Source organism: Emys orbicularis, chromosome 7 (genome assembly GCF_028017835.1).
Source record: "Emys orbicularis isolate rEmyOrb1 chromosome 7, rEmyOrb1.hap1, whole genome shotgun sequence".
In the NCBI taxonomy this organism is placed as follows: Eukaryota; Metazoa; Chordata; order Testudines; family Emydidae; genus Emys; species Emys orbicularis.
Window position 1 is genome coordinate 110,841,936 of NC_088689.1, and position 14,837 is coordinate 110,856,772.

Below are 14,837 nucleotides of genomic sequence, written 5' to 3' on the forward strand. Positions count from 1 at the left end.
GGAGCCGCGGGGCGGGGCCGGGCCAGGCGTGAGGCGGGGGGAACCCGGAACAGAGAATCCAGAGCGGAGCCGGGCGGGGCGCGGGGGAAAACCCGGCTCCTGGATCACGCTGGTGTTACGGAAGGGAGGATGGGCTCCCTGGAGCGCTGGGGCTGGAGCGGAGCCCGGCCCGGGCCGGGGGAGAACCAAAGCAGGCATGGAGCGCAAGGTCCGTAGCAAAACCCCACGGCTGGCGGCTTCCACCCCCGCCTCGCCACCAATCCCAAATCCTGAGCTTGGTTTACAGCTCGTGGGGATTGAGAAATAACTTGCCTGGGTTGGTCTGTGAGATTTAAACTCTGCTTGGCATGTGCCTGCCCCCCACATAATCCCCTGCCTGCTGGTCCTGGCAGGGGCACTGCTACCTGTTCTCCCCTAACCCCCGGGGGCTGGGGAGCTGCCCTGCCATTCTAGCCTCACTCTTCTCACTGCCTTGGCCCCTTCCCAGTGCCAACCTCTCACATTCTCCCTCGTTACTCCCCGAGGTTCCTGTCCCCCACCTACTCTCTGCACTCCCTGCCTCCTCCAATTCCCACTCCTTCTCCCTTGCTCCGCTCAGCTCCCCTTCTGCACCCACATTCTCCTGTCTCCTCCCACACCCCAAGCTCCCCAATCCCCCCTTTGTTTGCCACCTTTCCTCCACATTCCCCAGCACATGCCTCAATCTTCCTCCTGCCCGCAGACCCTCTCTGACCCTGCTACTTCTTCATATTCCCCAATTCCCCCTCTGCTAACCTCCTGCTGCCCCCTCCATCCCCAGCACATCCTCCTCTCTCCCTTCTGAACCCCCACATTCCCATCTCCCCCTCCCAGGCTCCCTCCTGCTCCTTTTCACAATTTCCTACAGTATCTTAACTTCCGTTCCATTGAAAACAATGGCCACACTTCATCGTGCAAAGTCTGTAGGAAAACATTGGCTATCTTGCCTGATGCTTCAGTCCTGTTGAAACTGATGGAAGATGGCAACCCTTTGGAACAAGGGCAAAAATTCACAAGAAACCTGTAGTTCATGAGGTTAAAACACAGAAAATATCACAAGGCTCACAATAAAATCATGAGCACTAGCAACTCTGAAAAATATGTTTCTTCTAGCTCTCATGATTGTGAAATGATCCTGCCAATCCAAATGGGAACCTAGTGTAACTAATGCTGTGTTGTCTGCCTAACTCTGTAAACAGCCAGAAACAATACTTAACACAATTTTTGTGTTGCTTTTAACTATATATCCGTTTGAAAACATTATACGTATATCAAAGGTGATTATTCTGGTATTAGCTTATGCTCCTTATGCTTATGGGAATAAGCTATCAACCAGTATAAGGCATCTCTCTATATATTATAACTATGTTCCCACTCTGGGTTGTACAGCTTTAACTAGTTAGTAATTTATTACACACACTCTAATCAAAATAGTTAAATCAGTACAAAAACTATGTGTAGACCAGGCCTGAGAGATGTGACCACTCCAGTCCTCGGTTCAAAGCAGAAGGATGTCGTTCTAAAAAGCCTAATTTTGACAATGAACATGTCATCATAAACTTTCATTGCTGATCTGTTTATGGGGAACTGGTCAGTATGAACCCCATGGGTGGTGGGAAAAGCAGAGCAAAGACACAAAGAGAAGAAAGAGGGAAAACAACAGAAAGAAGGTTGAGGAAGGAGGAGAAACAAATAGGATCCTAAAGGAGAGCAAATTCTCCCACTGAGAGATGCTGAAGTCAGATTGCGATCCTTGATCTTTGTGCAAAAACCTCTCCTTGATATCAGAGACAGAGCTGCTGTGACTTGAGGGTAATATGTAGTCTAAAATGTATGCTCCAGCCCATAGACCATAACTGAAAATGGAATTTAGCCCTCTCCTGTCTCCCTTCCTGCTACCTCCGTATAAAAGGAAACTATGTCATATTTCAGGCAAAAAGGGCAAATTAACTACAATTTAGATTTCAGAGTCGTAGCCGTGTTAGTCTGTATCAGCAAAAACAACGAGGAGTCCTTGTGGCACCTTAGAGACTAACAAATTTATTTAAATGTGTTAGTCTCTAAGGTGCCACAAGGACTCCTCCTTGTTTTTACAATTTAGATGTTAATGGTATTCTGAAAAAGAGCCAGTAGATGGTGCTATAGCACTAGCCCAACAGTTCCATTTTGCATTTATTTTAAAAATTACTTTAATTTCTCTTCACAGTATAATTTTGCATTTAATCTTGAGCACCAAGGCTTGTTTCTTTATGTGGATCCCTTATTCACTGATAATAGTACCAACAAATATTCAGGTATTAACAAGCTCCTATTATTTGCGAATGCCTTCTGTAGTGTATTAATATGGGTGTGTAATAGTAATAAGGGCACGTAGGTTTCAACTCAGGCTAGTCTTATGCAGTGTATGAGAGTACGTCTACACTTACCGGAGGGTCCGGCGGCAGGCAATCGATGTTCTGGGATCGATTTATCGCGTCTGGTTTAGACGCGATAAATCGATCCTGGATCGATCCCGGAAGTGCTCGCCGTCGACGCCGGTACTCCAGCTCGGCGAGAGGAGTACGCGGCATCGATGGGGGAGCCTGCCTGCCGCGTCTGGACCCGCGGTAAGTTCGGACTAAGGTACTTCGAATTCGTAGCTGAATTTGCGTACCTTAGTCCGAAGTGGGGGCTTAGTGGGGACCAGGCCTTAGTGTAGAGACACAAGGAGACCCCCTTCCATAACATGCTTGTGCAAAAGAGAAGCCACAATATCAGTCCTCCTGATACACAAGACCTATAGGTTGTGGTGACGCAGTACTAGAAACCCCAGAGGCAAGCCGGCCATTGCCCCCAGTTCCTGGAGGAATTATCTCTGAGTTACTCATACTTTCCCTGTGGTGGGGCACCTTTGCAGCGCCCCATCACTGCAAGCCCTGGCAATCTAATTGTTTTGGTTGCCTTCTGGTGGTAATTCTTATTACCATTTTTCTTAGCTTAGGTAATGCATCTTGGATAGCATGAGGCCTGGGGAATTCTTCTCAACATGTTGGGAGTATCTGTGTTTGGAGAGTGAGAAATGACAACATGGTAGATTGTTAGCAAAATTCTAGGCCTCTGTCATTGCTAAGGAAGAAACCCAAACCAAAAATCCCTCATGTGTACAACACACCAGAGAGATGCTGTGAAAGCTCTATGGAACCACAAAGCTCACCAATCTAAACGAAACACCAATTCAGCTACAGTGATAGATATAAAAACTGAAGCCCCAGATTAATTATTCTCCCTCAAGTTGTGAATTTAAGTCCTGTAGCCATAACGCATAAGCTTTTTCAGAACATGCAGCTTTGTTTTTCCCATGCCAGGAGAAGGACGTGAAGACACTGTTTATAGTTAAGGAAGGACTTTCACAATGGGGCAAGTTTCATAAAGGACATTGCTACAGAAATTCATTTACTCTGTCAGTCATTGAATGGGTGTCTTTTATTATGACTACATATGTGTTTGAATAAGCGCACTCTCCCCCTCATAGCTTCTCCTCCCCCTCACAGGTTTCTCCAACAGTGAAGTCATCATCCCAGACATGACATCAATCTCCCCATGGAAGGGGGTTGAGCAATCACACCCTCAGAATTCTGGCTTCTCTGCAAGACAAGGCAAGAGGTTCAGATGAGCTCAGAAAAAAAAAAAACACCTTTGTCCTAGACTTGCATATGGTTTCAGCATGCTCTTAATCAGCTACTGCTTCATCCCAGTGGTGGGTAATGGGAAACCTGTTTCCTTTACCTCCCTGGCAAGGGTATCATGAGGTTTAATTAGTTCACATTTGTAAAATGCCTTGAGATCCTCAGCTGAAAGAGCTATACATGTACAAAATATATCACAATTAGTAAAAAGGGCAAGGGGCATTATTAAATATGATGAATTACTCATGGGTTCCTTTAAGTCCTTTCATTACTATTCCATCAGCCATCTTGCATTGCTCATGCTAATTAGTAAATAGACAAGCCTAACTAAAACTGATTGCAAGAAGGTCTGATCCTCAACCAATAAATCTTGTATGGAGATTATGTTTGGCTTCTGTTGTTTGTCGACATTTGGCCTGGTCCTGCAAACGCTCCCAGATGTATGCGTGCTCCCATTGACTCTGGTAGGAATAAGCATGGGAGAGTTTGCAGAATCAGGACCAGATCATAAAAACCTTGAGTTTGGGACCATGTCTCTTTTTGTCTGTTATACTATACTGAGCACACTACCAGAACATAACTGGTACGAAATAATGAAAATGAATCTAACATACTCATAATAAAGATTTCCTTAGTATAAGGCAGCCTTTTCCCTCAGTGGAATTTCACGTGAGGATTAGGTTAAATTTATATCTTAAAAATTCCTTCAGTACAAAGAACTGATGTATTTGCTGGGCATTTATTCATGACAAAACAGTCGCCCAATGCCATTAAACTGAGAAAAATAGCTTTGAAATCAAAAGGTAGTAATGATTTTGTAAGAAGCAGCTATCATTGGGCCCAATTCAACTCTTGTTTAAATCAATTGGAGTACTTTGGAAATAATTATGTATATAGGTCAAAGCACAGATCAGCAACTTTGGCTGGTACCTACTTAAGTTGTGGATATGTAAATTGGCAATTGTTCTTCTGTAATATGTAGCAATTTTGACCTACCACAATTTGCACTTCCCAGGACATTTGGTTAACGTGTGTATTTACAGCTGTATATTGTATAACTACAGACTAGTCAGCCTCACCTCTGTCCCTGGAAAAATCACGGAGCAGGTCCTCAAGGAATCCATTTTGAAGCATTTGGAGGAGAGGAAGGTGATCAGGAACAGTCAACATGGATTCACCAAGGGCAAGTCATGCCTGACCAACCTGATTGACTTCTATGATGAGATAACTGGCTCTGTGGATATGGGGAAAGTGGTGGTTGTGATACACCTTGACTTTAGCAAAGCTTTTGATATGGTCTCCCACCATATTCTTGCCAGCAAGTTTACGAAATATGGATTGGATGAATGGACTGTAAGGTGGATAGAAAGCTGGCTAGATCATCAGATTCAACGGGTACTGATCAACGGCTCGATGTCTAGTTGGCAGCCGGTATCAAAGGGGTCGGTCCTGGGGCCAGTTTTGTTCAACATCTTCATTAATGATCTGGATGAGGGGATAGATTGCACCATCAGCAAGATGACACTAAGCTGGGGGGAGAGGTAGATACGCTAGATGGTAGGGATAGGGTCCAGAGTGACCTAAACAAATTGGAGGATTGGGCCAAAAGAAATCTTATGAGGTTCAAACAAGGACAAGTGCAGAGTCCTGCACTTAGGATGGAAGAATCCCATGCATTGCTACAGGCTGGGGACCGACTGGCTAAGCGGCAGTTCTGCAGAAAAGGACCTGGGGATTACAGTGGACGAGAAGCTGGGTATGAGTCAACAGTGTGCCCTTGTTGCCAAGAAGGCTAATGGCATAGTGGAGCATTGCCAGAGATTGAGGGAAGTGATTATTCCCCTCCATTCAGCACTAGTGAGGCCACACCTGGAGTATTGCATCCAGTTTTGGGGCCCCCACTACAGAAAGGATGTGAACAAATTGGAGAGAGTCCAGCTGAGGACAACAAAAATGATTAGGGCTGGGGCACATGACTTATGAGGAGAGGCTGAGGGAAATGCGCTTATTTAGTCTGCAGAAGAGAAGAGTGAAGGGGGATTTGATAGCAGCCTTCAACTATACCTGAAGGGGGGTTCCAAAGAGGATGGAATTAGGCTGTTCTCAGTGATGGCAGATGACAGAACAAGGAGCAATGGTCTCAAGTTGCAGTGGGGGAGGTCTAGGTTGGATATTAGGAAACACTATTTCACTAGGAGGGTGGTGAAGCACTGGAATGGGTTACCTAGGGAGGTGGTGGAATCTCCATCCTTAGAGGTTTTTAAGGCCCGGGTTGACAAAGCCCTGGCTGGGATGATTTAGTTGGGGTTGGTCCTGCTTTGAGCAGGGGGTTGGACGGATGACCTCCTGGGGTCTCTTCCAACCCTAATCTTCTATTATTCTATGAATATACATCTGTAAATAGTACGGTATGTGATCAGGAAAAAAATTATCATGTTGAATGAGAGCATGCTGTACTTTACAATGGCACCTGAGACACTAATAGGGTGCAGAGAGTTGGCATTCACCTGGTTTATTGTGCATTAGCCTCAAAGCAGAAAGGGAAAGTACGATATGGTCTTAAACAGTACATATAACTCCCAAAAAAGAACACTTCCAATCACAGGAAACCCACAGAGAATGGTATGATAAATCTTTGTTTGAAGAACATGCTAGTCCCAACAAAGGTCCATCATGGCTGAAAAGGAACTGAGTTGAATCTGAACTCAACATTGCAGGCAGATCAATCATAGGAAATACAAAAGTCACATCTAGATTGAGGAATTAATGGCAGCCCATAAAAATAAACTCATTTATATATATAGATATATAAATCCAACCTTTCGGTCAAAGTCACTGATAATTAGAACAAAACATTCTTCTTCGAGTGCTTGCTCATATCCATTCCAGTCAGGTGTGCGCGCGCCGCGTGCACGATGGTCGGAAAACTTTTACCCTAGCAACACCCGGTGGGTCGGCTGTGGAGCCCCCTGGAGTGGCGCCCTCATGGCGCCGGATATATACCGCAGCCGACCCGGCGCCCCCTCAGTTCCTTCTTACCGCCCCTGACGGTCGTTGGAACTGTGGAGCACAGCATAGCTGGTCTCCACACTCCCTAGCTTCTAGCTCATTTCTGTAGATAGTTGTTCATTTAGATAGTTGTGGTGCTCCTGGAGCTGGGCCTCGCTCATCCCAGGGTCTATGGCCTGCGCCGGCGTGGGCACTGGAGCCTGGTTCGCCGCCCTCGACATGAAGGACGCTTATTTCCATATAGCAATTTGTCCGCCTCACAGGCGCTTCCTGCGATTTGTAGTAAACAAGGTGCACTACCAATTCGCAGTCCTTCCCTTCGGCTTATCCTCGGCTCCCAGAGTGTTCACAAAGTGTCTGACAGTCGTCGCGGCATACCTTCGCCGACAAGGGGTACAGCTGTTCCCGTATTTGGACGACTGGCTGGTGCGCGGCCGCACCAGAGACCAAGTTCAAGCTCACGTCCACATGGTGACACAGACTTTCCACGAGCTGGGCATTCTACTCAACAGAGAGAAGTCCACTCTGGTGCCAACACAGAGAATAGAGTTCATTGGAGCGATCCTGGACTCCAGAAGTGCACGAGCCATTCTGCCAGAAGGCTGCTTTCAGTCCATCGCACGCGTCATTCACGGACTGCGGGCATCTCCGTTCACCATCATAAGGACATGCCTTACCCTGTTGGGTCACATGGCCTCGTGCACCTACGTAACCAGCCACGCCAGACTACGGCTTCGCCCACTACAGGCTTGGGTGTCATCGGTGTACCGTCCTCACCGGGACGACCTGAACATGCTGGTCACGGTCCCGCCCTCGGTCTTGACCTCCCTCACCTGGTGGTTGGATTGCGCAGTGGTCTGTGCAGGAGTGCCTTTTCACGCCCCACAACCCTCCCTCCACCTAGTCACGGACGCTTCATCTCTAGGATGGGGCGCTCACCTCGGGGAGCGTCATACCCAGGGCCTGTGGTCCGTATCCGAACTAGCCCTACACATCAACGTCCGGGAACTGATGGCGGTGCGCCTAGCCTGCCAGGCATTCCTCAACTTCCTACAGGGCCGTTGCGTGCTGGTCCTCACCGACAACACCACGGCCATGTTTTACATCAACAAGCAAGGCGGAGCCCACTCATCGCTCCTATGCCAAGAGGCCGTTCGCCTGTGGGACTTCTGCATCGCCCACTCGATCCATCTCACCGCATCATTCCTGCCTGGAGTCCAGAATACGCTGGCGGACCGTCTCAGCAGGTCCTTCCAGACGCACGAGTGGTCGATTCGCCCGGATATCATCTATTCCGTCTTCCGGAGGTGGGGATTTCCCCAGGTCGACCTATTCGCATCCCGGGCCAACAGGAAGTGCCACGCATTCTGCTCCCTTTACGGCCGAGCTCCAGGCTCTCTGTCGGACGCTTTCCTTCTAACGTGGAAGGGCCACCTGTTCTACGCCTTTCCCCCATTTCCGCTTGTCCACAGGGTGCTGCTCAAGATCTGCACCGACCAGGCACGAGTAATTCTAGTGGCTCCCGCTTGGCCGAGGCAGCACTGGTACACCACACTGCTGGAGCTGTCGGTTCAAGCGCCGATCACGCTCCCCTTGAGTCCGGATCTCATCTCCCAGGACCACGGCCGTCTGTGTCACCCCGACCTACAATCGCTCCACCTCACAGCGTGGATGCTCCATGGCTGAATCAGACGGAGCAACAATGTTCGCAGTCCGTCCAGCAGATCCTGCTGGGAAGTAGGAAGCCCTCTACACGGTCCACTTACTTAGCCAAGTGGAAGCGGTTCTCCTGTTGGTGTCAGCAACGAGCTACGTCCCCCTTGCAGGCACCTATCCCTCTCATACTGGACTATCTCCTGTCCCTAAGACAGCAGGGCTTGGCGATATCTTCAATCAGGGTTCACCTCGCCGCCATTTCGGCATTCCACCCAGGAGAACTCCCGTCATCGGTCTTCTCTAACCCGATGGTCGTTAGATTCCTCAAGGGCTTGGACCGGCTGTACCCACAAATACGCCAGCCGGTTCCAACGTGGGACCTCAACCTCGTTCTCTCCAGGCTCACAGGGCCCCCGTTTGAACCATTAGCGACCTGTTCGCTCCTGTACTTATCCTGGAAGACGGCCTTCCTCGTAGCCATTACCTCAGCACGGCGTGTTTCTGAACTCAGAGCGCTGACGTCCGAGCCCCCATACACGGTGTTCCACAAGGACAAGGTGCAGCTTCGCCCCCACCCTGCCTTTCTTCCGAAGGTGGTTTCACCTTTCCACGTAAACCAGGACATCTTTCTCCCGGTCTTCCATCCAAAGCCACACGCTACTCGTCAAGACCAGCGTTTGCATTCTTTGGACGTACGCAGGGCCCTGGCTTTCTACATTGACCATACAAAGCCGTTTAGGAAGACGACGCAACTCTTCGTTGCGGTGGCCGACCGGATGAAAGGCTCACCGGTCTCTTCACAGTGCCTGTCCTCTTGGATCACGTCCTGCATTCGTGCTTGCTACGACCTGGCCGGTGTCCCGACGCCATGCCTCACCGCTCACTCCACGAGGGCCCAGGCCTCCTCGACTGCCTTCCTGGCTCAAGTCCCGATCCAGGACATTTGTAGAGCTGCAGTGTGGTCTTCGGTGCACACGTTCGCGGCGCACTATGCGCTGGTGCAACAATCCAGAGACGATGCTGCTTTCGGGTCAGCGGTTCTGCACACAGCGATGTCTCACTCCGACCCCGCCACCTAGGTGGGGCTTGGGAGTCACCTGACTGGAATGGATATGAGCAAGCACTCGAAGAAGAAAAGACGGTTACTCACCGTTGTAACTGTTGTTCTTCGAGATGTGTTGCTCATATCCATTCCAAACCCGCCCCCCTTCCCCACTGTCGGAGTAGCCGGCAAGAAGGAACTGAGGGGGCGCTGGGTCGGCTGCGGTATATATCCGGCGCCATGAGGGCGCCACTCCAGGGGGCTCCACAGCCGACCCACCGGGTGTTGCTAGGGTAAAAGTTTTCCGACGATCGTGCACGCGGCGCGCGCACACCTGACTGGAATGGATATGAGCAACACATCTCGAAGAACAACAGTTACAACGGTGAGTAACCGTCTTTTATTACATAACCTTAATGGCTAGGATTAGGATGCAAGGAACAAAGCTTCTTCCAATTACATCAGGCTACATCAAATCCTTTGTCAGCATGTTTTTTGGTGGGCATGGGAGAGGAGAGGAAAGGGAATCTACATTTGGCTTTGTACAGAATTACTGTGTGAAAGGAAGCCCATCCTGTCTAGGAGGTTAGGTTTTGCTGCAGATTAACGTTGGTTATATGAAAGAAAACTACTGGATGATTTTCAAACAATTTTTAATATGGTCTTAATTTTTTGTTCCATTTTGAACCTCATACAGCAATAGTGTTCACTGTAGCTGGAGCAGAAGCCCATAGAGATAATGCTCTAAAAATCCAAGTCTGTCTTGAGAGACACAAAAGAGACTAGAGTTTAGGATTCAGAGTTTCTAAGGCCATGTCTACACTACAAAGACTATACTGGCATAGCTATGCTGGCATCTCCTTCTAGTGTAGACGCAGCCTATGCTAATAGAAGGAGTTATTCTATTGGCCTAGGAACACTACTTCCCTGCGACGTTAGCTACATTGACATAAGCCCTCTTTAATCAACATAGCTGCATCCATGCTGTGGGTTATGTCATCATGAGGATGTTGGTTGGGGTATGTGTGTTTATTGTTCACACCCCTGACCGATGTATCTATGCTGATAGAACTTCAAGTATAGACCAGACCAAAAGGTCTCTATCAATCTAATAAGTGGCTTCATTTGCTGAGATAATAGAGAGAGCTGTTATGAAAGAGCACAGTCCTTCCAATGGATGGGTCAAACTCAATGGAATTGCACCTCTTTGGACCGGCATTGAATTTGGCCCACACAACAGCTCACGAAGCTGTTTTACACATTTTCCTGACCTTGATGTTAACTTTATTGAAATGATTTAGTGCTTACCACCCTTGTTCTTTTCCAGTCACTGCTTCTGGCATTGCTTTCTGTTCAATTAAAGAGACTCCCTGTTCTGTCTTTTGTGCAAATCTCAGGTGACCATTTTTCCAGGCAAACCCTGGTGCAAGTAGATGCACTAAAAATTCCTTCGTTTCATAGCAAATATAAAATTGCTTGTCTATACACAGGAAAACAGAATAGCTTGGCTTCAGCACATGTGATTTTAATACCCAAAGTCAGCTTAAGAATATTTGCCACAAACATGTTTTCACACCCAAGTCTTATAGTAATTTCACAAGTCTTTTTTTATTTATAATATGGAGATCAGCAAGTCCTAGTTTTTGGCTGTGGAACTAGTTGGGACTACTCACAGATAAGCTGAACTTAAACTGCATTCCAACAGCACAGAAGAAACACAGCTGGCAAAGGGAGACCATCTTGTGTGTGGGTTTGTGAGGTAGTTATATGGGCCATTGTTTCTGGTGCAATATTCCAGCTATCAAGCCAAGGACAGAAAATTCAGTATGCATCACTTTACTAATACATATACTGATGTACAAAAAGCTATGTTAAAAGAATGCCAAGGGCGCAAGATCAAATATTCAAAAGTTAGGAAATGCCAGAATTAAGGTTATCTGTTCAATTTGATTTGCCCCCTTCTACTCATGCATTATGATACAGTCTTGAATTATATTATTACATAGTATTTTTTCCACAGGCCCCCTGCCTCGTTCAGTGCACAGGATCGGACCTGCACTGGGGATGACTCAGGGTTGTGTAGTGAAAAAGGCTGTTTTCTGCAGGATGCCTGCTTCATTTGTTACAGAAGATGGAAGGTGTCTAGTGGATGAGGCAGGGGATTGCAGGAACAGAAAGGATAGGAAAGAGAAAGGAAACTTCATGGAAAATAGGTCCATCAATGGCTATTAGCCAAGATGGTCAGGGATGCAACCCCATGCTCTGGGTGTCCCTAAACCTCTGACTTCCAGAAGATGGGCCTGGACGACAGGGGATAGATCACTCAATTTCCCTATTCTGTTCATTCCCTCTGAAACATCTGGCACTGGCCACTGTTGGAAGCCAGGATACTGGGCTAGATGGACCATTGGTTTGACCCAGTATGACCGTTCTTATGTTCTTTGTCTGACAGTTAAGGCAGTTGAACTCTGCCCTGGAGAATTGGATTCTATCCCTGCCTCAGAAATTCCATCATGTGGCAACACATTGACACCCACATGGGTCATCAGCAGTGTTGGAACCTTTAATGCCATTTGAGCTAATGTACTGATTCCAGTAGAAGGTTGTCATCTTCTAGTGGAGCAGCACTAGAGGAGGACGAGACACACACTTTGCCAGTGGTCTTCATGGGTATTACCTGCCAGATAAGCAATGGTCTAACTTTGCAACTGCTAAATGAGATGTTGAAACCCCTTGTCCACATTCAGACTGAGAGCGTTAGAATGCTAACGGAGCTGAGAGCCATCAATCATGAAACCATTGTTAATACATTAGGAAATAGAAGGGAATATAAACAGTCATTGAAGAAACTGGTGTCCATTCCGAAATGTTCTCAAATGGGGACTTTGACAAAAGCTAAGGGTTTCAATGTCCTGTGAGCAGCTTAATCAATAATATCGCCAGCAGCTAAAATCCTAATAACTGTTCAATTGGCTGGGGCTGGTAATATCTAACAGTAAAAATAATTGGAAAATACCATATACTGATACAATACTACACTCTGAGCAGTTCACCTGTGCATGTGAAGTGTGTGTGTATTAGAGCTCGTCTAAAAATGGGGGGAGGGAGGGGATATGCATATTTTCCCCATTTTTTCATTGAATTAGAAAATTTGTCACAATCTTCCCCTCACCCCCCCCCCCAAAAAAAAGTTGACCGGCGCTAAAAACACTGTGGATTCAGAAACTATTATTTAAAATCTTGGCCTTAACAGTTAAACATATTGGTCTTGATCCTGATACGACTTTAATCAGGTCTTTGTGGTTAAACCATATTAAAAGCAAGATAGTAATAGGTTTAATCTCTTACCAAAAGCTATTGCCAGGACACAGTTTCACAAAATATCTCTTATGCTTTTAGCAGAATGGCTGCCATCTACACAAGGATCAGAAATGCCAGCTGCAATTATGGATAAATCAATTTACTCTCAGTACAAAGTCCTTCTTGCCTTTGAATTTTCAGTCTGCGAGACTGAAGGAAACAGACAGGAATTGCTTTGGAATGACATACCATGTGTTTGGTACAGTCAGATTGCAGGCGATGACACTTGCAAACTAAGGTGTAAGGATTTGGGTACAGAGTAGCAACAGGAGTGACAAAGGCTGACAATATGACTTCAACATGGAGAAAAGAAGCTACATATCAGGTTACATCTGGAGGACACAATTTAAATATAAAAGTTAAGCAATTAATGGCTGCAGATATTTTATGCCAGGACAAAAGCAAGGTTAGTCAGATTCTTTTTTCCTAACTGAGTCAAAGAAGGGCAGTATCCATGTTTCTGCAAGGTGTATGTCTTCCCCCTGCCTTGCAGCTCCTGGACAATCATATAGAGTATGTAGATAGTGTGCTTCCTTTCCAAAGCATTGTGAAAACATTCATTCATTCTCAAATGTCCTAGGAGGTGAGTGATGTTATCCCCACTTTACATGTGGAGAAACTGAGGCACAGAATACCATATCCAGCCTTGCCATAAACAGGCACCGTCCAGCCAAAGCCAATGGGAGATGAACATGCTTATAACGGCAGAATTTACCTCACAAAGATGTGAAGTGATTTGCCTAAGGCAGTGGAGTGAGAAAGTGGCAGAACCAGGTAGAACTGAGAACTCTTGATCCCTAACTCCATACTCAACCCACTCGCCCAGTGACCAGGGCCGGCTCCAGGGTTTTTGCCACCCCAAGCGGCAGGAAAAAAAAATAAAAAAAAATAATAAAAAGCCGCGATCGCGATCGGCGGCAGCTCCACCACACCGCTTTCTTCTTCGGCAGCAATTCAGCAGCAGGTCCTTCCCTCCGAGAGGGACAGGGACCCTCTGCCGAATTGCCGCTGAAGAGCCGGACGTGCCTCCCCTTCCCCTTGGCCGCCCCAAGCACCTGCTTGCTCAGCTGGTGCCTGGAGCCGGCCCTGCCAGTGACACTCAGACTGAGGCTCCTGAGACACAAGTGACTCTTTAATGTGTCTCCTGCGGCTCTTTGCAGCACAATATTAAAACTCTGTGTGTCTCTTAATTATTAGCCAATCTAAGTTATTAACCAATCAGGATGCTTTTACTATGTTATTAACCAATTGTAATTGATAAAACAACAACACTTGGTCAGCAAAAACAACGAGGAGTCCTTGTGGCACCTTAGAGACTAACAAATGTATTTGGGCATAAGCTTTTGTGGGCTAGAACCCACTTCATCAGATGCATGGAGTGGAAAATACAGGAGCAGGTATAAATTACATATGCACTCATGTATTTATACCTGCTCCTGCATTTTCCACTCCATGCATCTATTGAAGTGGGTTCTAGCCCACGAAAGCTTATGCCCAAATAAATTTGTTAGTCGCTAAGGTGCCACAAGTACTCCTCGTTGTTTTTGCTGATACAGACTAACATGGCTACCACTCTGAAACCTAACACTTGGTCAGTCATTTTGCTGTGACAATAATATATACATATAAAAATAGCAAATGAAACAATGAATTCACACTACTGTGGCTCTTTAGGGTAATGTTGATCACTAATTTGGCTACTGAACCACAGAGGTCTGAGTATCCCTGCACTAGACCAAGGAACCTCTCAGATTTCTGAACAGTCAGACAGGAATGGATTTTTTTTTTATGTAGCTTAATTAGTTAGCCCCTGATTCCAATATCCTTATTCACACTGAATAGTATCTTACTGCAGGAGTAGACTCAATTAAGTCAATGGAAAAACTCTCAATGATTTCAGTGGAGTTTAGATCAGACCCTAAATGTAGGGAGCCTCAGCATTACCCTGCTAATGATGAAGGAAAAGAACTGTTCACATAGGAGAGACACTTGCAAAGCATTTATTATCTTACCAGAGAGTGACGTTGGGTAACAAGAAAGCAACTTCAAAATGTGTCTGAAAGGAGCATAATGAATTCAGAATGCAA